This window comes from Sturnira hondurensis, unplaced genomic scaffold (assembly GCF_014824575.4).
Source record: "Sturnira hondurensis isolate 20B ecotype Veracruz unplaced genomic scaffold, ASM1482457v3 Scaffold0020489, whole genome shotgun sequence".
Classification (NCBI taxonomy): Eukaryota; Metazoa; Chordata; class Mammalia; order Chiroptera; family Phyllostomidae; genus Sturnira; species Sturnira hondurensis.
In genome coordinates, this window is record NW_028093120.1 from 7712226 (window position 1) to 7725029 (window position 12804).

A 12804-nucleotide genomic window follows, 5' to 3' on the forward strand; every position below is an offset into this window, starting at 1 on the left:
ATGAAAGATTTGGGGTTTGTACATAAGCTTACCCAGCTATGGAAACCAAGCACGTAAACAAAAACTTGTTCAGCCCTGCTGAGCTGTTCTTCCAGAAATAAGACTGGGGAGAGTCTTGTTTTATTTTTTTCCTCCTTTGTTTTAATATATAAATTAAATATGTGCCCAGTTCTCTCATTAAAACATTAACAAAACTGAATTCTTATTGAATACAGCCTGGTTTACTTACTTTCATCTCCTACTATTTATCCACAAGGTTAAAAGATACCAAAGAAATGTAAGTAAATCGATGCTTAGATGTTTTCCCATGTTAAGAATATATAGTTAATACACATGATACTTCATATATATTAAATAGCAATATCAAATATATTTCATGTTTATAACAACATGAAACCCATTATGCAACATGGACACCCATTTTTGCTTGAGAAATTTATAGTCTGGTGGAGGTGGGGGGTGTCAGATATAGACAAACTTGTATAATATAAGTTAACAGTATAATATAAGATGGGTTTCACTAACATTTAGAGACTACAGGATGCAAGACAAAATTGTGTGACTGTGTACACAAACACAGAAGTTTCCAGCTTTCAGAAAAAGCCATCTTATTTAACCAAGCAATATCCTACCCAAATAGCTTAAAAACCACATATGCAAAGTTTAACAAGAAATGCAAAAATAGGAATTCCCTTTCTAACATAGTAAGAACCAAAACATCAATTCTCAACTTTTAAATGTCTAGGACTTACCTGGGAACATGCTTCTTCAATCACAGACTCCATAATCTTAAAACTCCTTGAACAAAAAAATATCAATTCCCTTAAAAATCTCTAGGAAACGACTGTTTTTAAAAATCAAAATAATTCATCATGATCACATTTCCTATTTTCATTTGATCCAGATGAGAACATTAACTGCAAAAGGAACAAATTAGAGTCATTTCTAAGGCAAACTTTCTGACAAAAAGAATATAATTTGGATGGTAGAATAAATTCTATATTAGAAAAGAGAACCTTTTTTTTTCTGGTATAACTAGGCTATCACCACATGGTATCAAAACAACCATTTGAATTAAGTAAGGGGAGCATTACTTAGTTCATAGATCATTTTCTAAGGAGAATCTATTATGTGTATAAGCCTATGGCAGATACTTGGTGGCAGATGGGAGAGGCGATGGGGTGATTGCCTGAGTGAGGTCTAAGCCCTTGAGGAAATTAAAACTGCCTTAGAGAAAATACAAAAACACATAAAATATACACAAAGGAGACAATAAATGTATGATATTGACAGTAAGCATTGGGTTAGTTTAATGAAACTTAATGTGCTCTGGAACAATCTGGGAAAAGAGCAAGAGTTGGAGCATGGAGAGTAGAGAGAATTTGGAATATGAGAGGTAAGAAGAAAACAGTATTAGCAAAAGCACAGCACACTATTTTGTCTCCGAGGCTGCTAACCTGTGGTCCGCTTCAACTGAGCTGTTATTTTGGGGTCACCAAACCACAACAATGAAAACCAGTAAAGAAAGGAGGATAGGGTAAAGAGAATAAAATATAGAAAAATAAAGGGGCAAATAAATTTCCAGAGAGAAGGATAATTTCAACTGTTAGGCAGACAAAACATCTCCTCACTGAATACCCACGGCTTTATTTAAAGTAATAATCAGAAGAAAGTAGCAAATATTTATTGAGCACATACCACATAATTCAGGCACTATCCTATTCTGAGCACTACATATATTAGTTCGTTTACTACTCCAAGAACACTGTGATGTAGGAACTCTTTCCACCTATAATCAGGGTTCCTCACAGCCCATGACCCTCTAAAATTTAGGAACTGTAAATCAAAGGTTAATTTCATTGTCATTTTCAATAGTTCCTGTTTTTCTGCATCACAGAAGTTTGCTTTAGGAAAATAGCCCTGAATGGGGGCGGGGGGGGGGGCGGAGGCTATGTGAAGAGTGGCAGGGCTGACTGAGCTACGTGGTGCAGCTGTGTCCTAGAGGTGTGGGGGAAGTAAAACCCAGCGACTGTGCAGGTGGCAGCCAGGCCGAGAGGCGCAGCAAGAGCTCTGGGACGGTTTGTGGCCCCGGACACAGAAGTAGTGAATGCTTTCCATGCTGTTGTCCTTTTCGGCGTTCCAGAGCGTCTCTGAAGCCAAGTTGGATGTTTCGAGCTAAGGAAGACGAAGAGTATGATGACGATGACTTGGCAGAATTTGAGAATGTCACAGAACATGCTGTTACTGAAGCTCCTCAGTGGCACAGAAAATGTGAAGACAAGACCACTGGGGAGTTGGGAGGGTGAGATGAAAAGACAGAGATTTTAAAGAAACAAGTACCCAGGAGGGAGATAGTGAGCCATACAATGACAAAGATTTTTAAGGTTATGAAGACAAATAGATAGTTCTTCTAGATAAAATGAAGACCAAGTAACAATTTGTTGACATTCCTGCACATTTCCAGAACAGTTGGGAGAGTTATATTATCTAGAAATTTTGATGGTGACTGCTCCACTTCTCTATATCACTGGGAAGAACAAAAACTGTTGCCCTGCTTGGGCCTGGTTTAGCATTCATAGCTTTTGGAGAGCAGCTTTACCTTGGCAGAAGCCATAAGCACAGGAAATTTAGACCAGAAGAAGCATATCCACAGCCTGGGGTTTTCTGGTCAAGTGCACCGTGAGGGGATGCTTATCTAGCTCAAGTTCCTAAAGAAACAGAACTTAGTGAGTCTCCTGGCTCGGATGTGATGTCTGTGAGTGATCAAGTGCAACTAAAAGTAGCCGTGAATGATGAGGACATGGACACCTATGTGTTTGCTGCTGGTCCTTGAAAAGCCTTGGTGAGACTGCAGAAAGAGATGCAGGAGTGAGTTTGGTAGTGACACACCTAGGTCTGGAGCAAAGTATGGACTGCCAGACTCCTTGGCTCTTCTGTCAGAGATGAGAGAAGTCATAGAAGGAACAATGGACATAAAGAAGGTTCACTTTCTTATATACTGTGCTGACAAGACTGAATCTGTTCATTTTTAGACCAGCTCTTGGGTTCAAAAATCATGCAAAAAGGCCAGTCTTAAAACCACCTGACATGAAGGGGGCACTACTGTTACGCTGAACGTGCCTGGCTCAGGTGACATTTACCCAAAGGATATGGAGGCTTTGCTACCTCTGGTGAACATGGTAATTCATTCAATTCACAAAAGCTTAAAAGTCTCTCAAAGGGAAAGAAAACGAAAAGCAGGTAAGAACAGAGGTGAAGTCGAAGAGAATTTCTTGGAGCTGAGGCATGTACAAAGACAATATGTCGCAGAGTCTCGGCATGAGGAGAAATAAAGGGCAGCAAAGGAGTGAATCATAAATGAGGAAGATCCTGAGAAATGGCATAGGCTGGAGGGAGCTGCCTCAAGGAGTGAGCAAAAGAAATTGGAAAAGGAGCAAAGGAAAATGAAGCAAATCAAGGCGAAAGCCATGAAAAATTATCCCAGAGATCTGAGTCCTGATGCCACCTGTAAATTCTAAACTCACAGGAAACGTGAAAAATACACCATTTCTCATCCTAAAGTTCAAACACTTCCAGTTACTGAGAAATCCTTTATTTCATCAGCTGTTTTTTTGTTTGGGTTATTATAGAGATAATATAGAGATACATTGGCAGAACTGTGTTAGAGTAATTTTCTTCTAGATAAGCAAATTGTTTTTATTATTTTATGAAAGGAATGATATATTGAACTCTGTGTAGTTTTAAAATGTTTTTAAAATTATAACGAGTCACCAGTGCTTTTACTGTTGTGATATTTGAAGAAATTTCATGAGTTTATAGATACATAATTGGACTACTGCTTTTTGTTTAAAAGTAGGCAGTTAAAATGGCTATAAAATTACTCTAATCGAAGATTTCACAAATAACTCTTGGAACATCACAATAAACATTGCTTAGTGTCTTTTTTTTAAAAGAAAGAGCTGTTTTTAAAAAATAGCTCTTATTTTTCATGAATAGTATATTCAATCAGTTGAAATGTAAAGTTTAAGTGTTACCATTAGGAAATTTCCACTGAGTTTTCAATACAAACTTTATATAGATATGCTTTATGTATACCTTTTAAAATATTAGCATTAATGAGAAACAAAGTATATAAACTTAAATCTCAGTGTAAGGGAACGAAAAGTCAAGTAATATGGAATAGAGGAAGCACAGAGAGTAGTATCAGAAGAAAGCCACTCAAGAATTTAATAGGCAAGGCCAATCAGAGTAAACTAGTGACCTAATGCAAAAAATGCATCTACTATACTCTTGCACTTATGGTAACAGATTAGATATATCAGTAAGAAGCCAAGTGGTTTTAGGAATTATAGCTTCTATTACTTAAAATTCCCAGCAGTTCAGAAAGTCAACATAATCTTTTTTGGGGGGCAATTGTGTTTTTTGTGACTCTGTTGGGTAATACTTAAAATTCCAAACATCTCTGAATTCTCCTAAATTTACTAAGCAAAAATTAAGGACTTAAATGCAAATTCCACCCTTGTTTAGTAATTACAAGTTTCCCTCTAACATTAGCAAGAATGTGTTCCTGTAAGATTGGTTTCCCCACATGTATGCCAAACAAGTTGTTTCTTCATTGACTGAATAGGCTCAAACCACCAATTGGCTTAAAAAAAAAGAACTTCATTAAAAGGTCAGGAATGTTAATCATAATTGCAGAAAACTTAAGGAGACATTTATTAGGCTAGTTTCCAATCACATCTAACAGTCAATAAGTTTGGAGTTCTATAAATTCAGTCATGCATTTCACATAGTTAATCAAAGCAGTATTGATGTTAATTGCAGGGAGCCATCCTGCCTAGTTTCAGGGACTGTAGCCTCATTAACAGACAAGAGTCCAATGGATAGAGCTGAGTGAAAAGGCCTTGGGACCATGAGCCACTAAGAAGACAGAACATATCCTCCTGGGAGAAGCGCAGCCCCTGCCTCCCTCACTTCCCCCTGCATGGCTGGGTGGATGACTGGTTAACCAATGATGAGGTAAGATTCCTCAAGGGACAACCTAAAACAGGCACAGTTGCAAAGGGCCATTGGGGAAGGACTTTGGGGGTCTATAGAGGAGCAGAAAGACCCTTACCCCTTGCCTTTGTCATAGCCTGAGTCCTCACTCTATCTGTAAAAACTCTCCTAATCTCTTAGTGGCTTTGCCCCCCCGAACCTGACTCAGCCTGAAAACAATGCCACAGGCAGCTGTGACCTTGTATTGGAACGAACGGCTCCCAGGGTGAATCTGGCATTTTGTCCTTTGAAGCCTGATCTGCATAGCATAACCCTGTTGATTACAGCAGCACTGGTGCCTTTGGTTATGCCATCATAACAAGAAAAAGAGGGGGAGATGTTGGGGACCACTCTGTGTGGTTTCCAAGACTATAGTCCTGTGAGAGCAAGCCCCCAAAGGGGCTACTAAGTCTCCTTGGAAAATCAGGTAAAAACACAGGTGGCAAGCATGACTTGACCCTAACACGAAGGGTTCCTGTGGGAATCGGGCCTGATAAATACATTGTATCCTTTGAAGCTTGCTCTGCTTTGTTTTGTATAGCCCTGGTGATATAAACTGGATGTTTAAGGTCAAGGCATAAGGAGTAAACCCCTTATCTCATGAAATATCTCATGAAATAAAGACCTCTGGAGTCAGCACAACTAACAGATCCTGACCTATGACAAATCTCTGTGTTCCTTCAATTGTTATCTATAGATAATACTTGTTTTTGTATGACTATAGCCTTTAGGCATTGATTGATGAGCTATGCATACATGATGTATACACCTACACATAGCATTCCCAATAAAAGCCATTTGGGAGGGCTCAGGACATTCTCCACTAGAGGGATCGCCACCCCCTTTCCCACCAGAACAACAAGATTGTGTCCGGGACAACTTATTTACCATCTGTGGCAGGTGGGAGGATTCTGCGGGCCAGAGTTCCTCCCACAGTTAATACCACTTGAAAGTAATGAAAAACATTTTAGATTCTATACCATGCTTTGCCATGCCTTATCAGGACCTTATGACAAACCCAGGAATTCAGGCAAATCATCTGGCTTCTAATCCAGAACTTTTTCTACAGCTAATAAAGAAGGATTATGAGAAGTCAAAGAGAACGCTGGACATTCTCAGTCATTAGTGGACAAATTTTCTAGTTTATATGGACTGGTCTTCTCTAGCCTGACTTTTGGAAGATTCAGACCAACCCATAATGTTGATGTACAAATTCCCCTGATATATTGGTCTCATGTGCCATAAAAACATAAAGAGATACTTTCCCAAATATAGAGACTGATATTTAAAATAAGTAGTTATTGATTGAAATGCTGATTTCTACTGATCTAATTTACTTTCAGGTATAAAGGAGAATTTCTTGAGCATTTCCATATTTTAAGTCATTGAGTGATTTTCACAATTTGCATTTTAAGTTGAAGGCTATGTTGCTGCTAGAATCTGGGTCATTGTATTCTCTCCCTGGTTGTTATTCTTTTTACTCAATTACTCTCTAGAAATTGGGTTACAGAGAGTATACAGTTTTCCAATAAAGTAATGCAGTATTTGTTTATATTTCTAGTCTTTCCTGTTTTTTTTCCATTTTGTGTACATGCATACACAAAATGTCTGAACAATTTGCTAGTTTTCCTTTAGTCCTACTGGTTTTATTTCATGCCTTTTTTCTAATCAAAGAAACAAAATAGCTCATGGCACTCAAAGCAATAGCTGGTGTCATTTCACACTGCATTTTTCCATTATTCCCACACACAAGCTACACTCTACATTTGTTTCACTGGTATCTTGGTCCATTCAGTGACAACCCCCTATATCTATATGCATTTGCTTCGACAGATATGATGTGAAAGGTGTGGAAGACAATTATTTGTATTTTAATAATTGGAAGAAATAGCATTCTAAGTTGTTCTGAGCAAAATGCACATAAACCTCTACTGGGACTGCTTTAAGTTATAGTTTTTATTTTTAAAAAAGCTTATATCACTTTAAAATATAACAGAGGGCTTCTAAATAATCACTTTAAGTCTTACGGGTAATTAACTTTTAGGTCAAGGAAAGATATTTCATGAGTGTCAGATGGACCTTGAAAATGAAGTTACCATACCATAGGCACAATCAGTTATACTAAAGACAGAGGTGGCCCTGGCTGGTGTAGCTCAGTGGATTGAGCACAGGCCTGCAAACCAGAGGATTGCGGTTCAATTCCTGGTCAGGGCACATGCCTGGGTTGCAGGCAGGTTCCCTGCAGGCCAGTTCCCAGCAGGGGATGCACGAAAGGCAACCATACATTGATGTTTCTCTCCCTCTCTCCTTTCCCTCTAAAGATAAATAAAATCTTAAAAAAAAAAAGACAGAGGCATGTTTCACATAGAAGAGCATAAAAGACAAGAGGAAGAACAAAGTAAAAAATAAAAGAATGCCTCAGAGAGCTAAGGGTAGGCCTAACGGAGTTTCTCTCTTCTCTGTTAATGCTAATGTGAAATTAAAGAAGGTAATTTCAAGAATAAGGTAATTTCAAGAATAAGGTAATTTCTCTCACCCTACACTGGTTGTATCACATCTGGAGTTTCATTTGTGCCTAGGTTCAATATTTTAGGAGGATTCAAATGGTCATAAAGTACATGAAGCAATTGTATATTCATTTATTCATCCATTAATTCATTTATCCTTCAGTACTTCCTAAGAACCTACTTTGTACTGTTACCCACATTATATGTTAGAAAATAGATTCACTCATTCATTCACTCACTCACTCATGCATATCCATCACATTCTGGGTACTGTGAACAAGCCAGTGAAGATCCCTGCAACCACAGACCACTCAGATATGTTTCAAAAACAAAATACAGTATAAAATCACTATAGTGAAGAGTATATAAAACATAGTAAAGCATCTATAAAGTACAGAGGACAGAGGACAGGATAGAGCCGGAAGAGGACACAGTTTAAAGTGGGCCTTGACAAATGAGAAAATCAGAGTATGGGGAAAGGGAGGAGGGGACTGCCAACAGGACGGCATGTGCAAAGTCACTAAGTGCAGACACACAATCAGGCTGCAGCAGAAATAAACAGCAATGTGGTCATATGAGAAAATCTTTTTTTAAAAAATATTTTATTTATTTATCTTTAGAGAGGAAGGGAAGGAGAGAAGGAGAGAAATACCAATGTATGGTTGCCTCTTGTGAGTTCCCTTCTGGGAACTGGCCTGAAACCCAGGCATGTACCCTGACTGGGTATTGAACTGTGATTGTGTGGTTCGCAGGCCCGCGCTCAATCCACTGAGCTACACCAGCCAGGGCCATATGAGAAATTCTTAAAGAAACTAGATTTTTTTTTAAACCTGGAGAATAAGACTCATAACTAGGGTATTACTATTATCTTCAAGTATTTGGAGGAAGGTCATGTGAAAAAGGAATTCCACTCCATAGGGCAAAACTTGAAGCAATTCATAGAAGTTAGAGAGAAATGAATGTACCTAGGGTTGATGTCAAGAAAAACTCACAATGAGAGTTGCTTCATGCAGAATGGGATAACTTTTGTGGAAGATCAAACTGCAGAAAATATTCAAGCATGGCCTGTACAAATCAGAAGGCTACAGAGCCAACTCCCATGTTGGGTTGGGCACTAACATTTAAAGTCAAGTGTAATTGTTCAATTTCATTGAATGCTAAGATTGGGTCTCAGTATTCTAAGTGAGTATGACAGAATTTGAGAGAATCCTGGAGAGTAACAAGATCTTAATAATAATGAATCCAATGCTTTTACTTTACCAATGAGAAACTGAAGCCTTCAATAATAAATGGCTAAGGTAACAGAGCAAATCAGTGGCTCTGTTTGGACTAGAGTCACCTCTTCAACATTCTGTGTGGTAATCACTCCACTGAGTCACACGGTTGCTCTTAAGTGAATCTAAATATCTGGAACCAAAACTCTCAGTGAATATACACACTTTTTAAATTTTCACCCAAAGATACGTTTATTGATTTTAGAGAAGAATGTGAGAAAGGAAGGTGAGAGAGGGAGTGAAAGAGAGAGGGAAGGAGGAAGAGAAAGAGGAACATCGGTGTGAGAAATATCTATCAGTTGCCTCCTGTATACACCCCAACTGGGGATCGAACCTGCAGCCTAGGTATGTGCCCTGACCAAGAATTGAACCCATAACCTGTTGGTGTACAGGACAATGCTCCAACCAAATGAGCCACCCAGCCAGGGCAGTGAATATACACATTTAATAACTAAAACTGGTAAAGGTAAAGATGGAAAACAAGCTCAGTTGCTAGAGAACTGGAAAGGGGATACATTTTTCCTAATTTTTCAAAAATAAAGAAAGGGGCTTCTGGAGACTTTTCTCTCAACCCAGGAGAAATATATACCAGATCAATGAATAGTATATAAAGAAAGGGTAATCTCAAGGAACCAACACAGAACAATTCATTCCATATTAAGCTTTACTTTGCAACAGATAAGGAAATGTATTCAGTATATGCCATCACTCATTTCTTCATCCTAATAACAAGGATACATTTGAATAGATGTTATGGGTCTCACAGTGACCTAGGCACATCAGGAAGATAAAAGACTACATCTCTGGTTTCAAGGAGCTTAGAATAATACAATGTGACACGATCAATGCTATAAGGGTAAGAGAGAATGTTGGAGTTTTGAAGGGTAAGTGAAGACATGAGGACTTTTAAGGTGGAGTAGCATGTAAAGGAAAAGTACATTTGGTAAACTGCAGTAGTGTAGAGCTGTACTATTTTTATACTGTATCTGTATTTCAGCAATTGACAAATTCTACATAGTAATCTTCATGCATAATGTAAATATGTTGGGTGGATAAATTATGGAGTGGCTGAATGGCCCCTCGCTAAAAGAAGCAACCATTTGATATAGATGGCAAGGGGCGGGATGAGTTTAATGGGCTTTGTCCAATTTTGTGAGGTTAAAATAGACTGAATGTGTAATTTGAGATTCATAGATACAAATCTTTAGTTAGCCAACAAATTCTTTCAGGCAAAATAAAATAAGTCAAGGTTACTAATTAAAGATATTGTAGGAGAAACAAGAATGAGGTTTTGTTTTTTCACTTTGAGAATCTATAGTGGTCTGTACAACTCTAAATGCCTTACAAAACGAGAGGCCCAAGTAACCAGGAAAAGTACTAGACTAGAAAGCGAATTTCTGAATTCAGATCTAGAGATGTTACTTACTCTCATTCCATCTTAGGCAAATACCTGGGATCCAGTTCCTCTCTCTCCAAAGAGAGGTTTGGACTAGATAGCTAATTGAACTCTTAGTTTAAAAAATATAATTTAACTTTCAAAAATTTGACACTTACCTTTATATCCCAATTTCGTAAGCCACAGTAGGGCCTCAATAAGTATTTCCTGAATGAAGCAGTGTTACTCTGTATAGTGAGTGTCCACTGTTCCCTATGAATGAATACCACAGGTAACCTAGGTGTTACAGGCAGGGAAAAGGTCTGCTGCAGTGGGTCCAGATGAGAACTCCTAATGTAAGGTTGGTCTCTCTTCCTTCACTGAGAGGATGTGCATAATCAGCAAAGGAGAAAGTACGCTTCTTTATAAAACCTTTATTTACTTTTTTAAGTTACAAAAGTAATACTCATTGTATTACAGAAATAGAGAATGAAGTAAAAATTAAAACTCTTGATCACCAAGAAGCTACTATTTTTCCCTTTTTGGTAGATAGCTTTTCAGTCTTTCTTCTACACATTCACATATACACTGGAGTAACTAATTGTACAGTCTGCTGTCCCCCACCACCTTTGATAATACAGCATGGATTTTTCAAGGCAGTGTACTCCACAGTATAAAGATACACTCTATAGTTTAGAGCCAATTTCTGGTTATTTCCTTTTTTTTGCCTATCTATAAACTACATTATGACAAAAAAGTTTTGAAAATTTCTAATGTTTTAGGAGAAATTACTAGCCATTGAATTACTGAGCAAGAGGATATAAACATAATGAAGGCTTTTGAATATATCTTTCCAAATGCCTTCCAGAGAAGTGTCTAACAATTTACATTCCCTTCAGCAAAATATAAAAATTCTTGTTTCCCTGTACTCTTATTGGCAATGGGTATTAACAATTTTTAAAATCTGTGCCTATTTGAGAGGCAAAAAGGTCTTAATTATTTTAATATGCATTTCTTGCTTTTTAAAAATATTTGTTTTATAACTTTGATAGATCAACATTTGAAAATAGGGCTATACTGGAATGTTGGCCATCCAGTGGGAAAAAATATGTAAACTATAGCCATCTTACACAGGCAAAATCATTTAACAGATCTGTTCACCTTCATTTATTCATCTATTTATTGAGTGCTTCCCCTATAGTTCTGAACTCTGGAGAAATAAAAGACAAAAATAATTCTGAACATTGCAGAAATAAAAATACAAAATAAAATTTTGTAATCTCTGCTCTCAAGATCAGAGTTAGGAACACAAGTATGCAAATTACACATTATAGTATGGTGTTATCAACACTCTAATAAAAGTATACACAAAACTGGCAATGCTCAAAGATGAGCAGAGAGGAAAGAATGTTTCTTTAAAAACAATCATATCCAGAATAAGGAGGCAAATCCTCAGCGCCTACAGTAGGCAGCAGAAATACAGTGTATTTCAGAGACAAAGAAAGGTGCTATGACTTTTGGACATAAGGGAGAAAGTTCAATAAATACAATCTTACATCATAAAGTTAAAGATCAAGTTTACTACCAGTTCATACATTCTAGTTCAAAAAGAATCAGATCTCTCATTCAGCTGGTAGATCGTCAACCTTTTTTCAATCACTGTGTTGTAACATAAGCCATCAATGTAATCATTTTAGGACCTAACCATCTTAGGACCATTTAAAACAATTACCAGTTATGGAAAAAAGTAACCCATTAGTAAGTAAAGATGCAAACCGTTAAAGCAAATGAAACATCCACCCTTCAGGAAGCTTTTTTTTTAAAGCTCTTCTGCATGGTTAATCTTGCAGTTTGCTTTTTTCAATAAATAAGACAGCGCCATTAGAAATGTCAGCTTGAAGAGCTCATGACTTCTTCACCTCTGGCGTATCTTTAGAGTCTCACAGGAGTTTCCAACTAATCCAAAAGCTTTCTTCTGATCATCAGATTCAGTGGCTTCACGAATTTACTTTTCTTCCCACCTGTAACATTTAACACGTTTACTGGCAAATGTAGGAGCTCATTCCAGTGGCTCCATTCTTCTCACTAGTCAATATCATTTATTCTTTGTCTTTTCAGAAAACATTTGGAACCCACTGCGTTCAAAGCATATCATCAGGTTTTACTCAGTACTTTACCAACACTTTCAAGTACAGAGTCAATACACACATCAGTATTACCTCCACTTCACAGAAGAGGAAAAGGCAGCTACAGTCATCTCAAGGCCACAGAGCCAGTAAGCAGCAAAACAAGGACTTAGAATACAAATCTCTGCACTCCAAGCCCAAGGCTTTTTTCTACATTGGGCCTTCTTCACTGGTCAGCCTGTCTCCAGTCTCTTCCTTTACTACTAACTCATGTTCTTAAAATATCAAAGTACCCACCCCCCCTCCACCTTCCTCAAGTCTCACCAGCCCTGAGACCAGCTCTGTGGATATTCTGATATCCACAGAATATCATGTTGCTCATGTTATTTGACTGGCACCAACTCAAAATGCTTAGTGGGATCTCTGTCTCCAATTATGAAATAAATTTTTTATCTATTTAGAAGTCACTGGTAGACTTTCCTAAA

The 12804-nt window shown here is 37.7% G+C and overlaps 1 pseudogene; it reads left to right on the forward strand.

The window, feature by feature from the left end:
- The first annotated feature begins 2107 nt into the window (after positions 1-2107).
- On the forward strand, positions 2108-3518 carry LOC118975720 (coiled-coil domain-containing protein 47-like; annotated as a pseudogene).
- The last annotated feature ends 9286 nt before the right edge of the window (positions 3519-12804 follow it).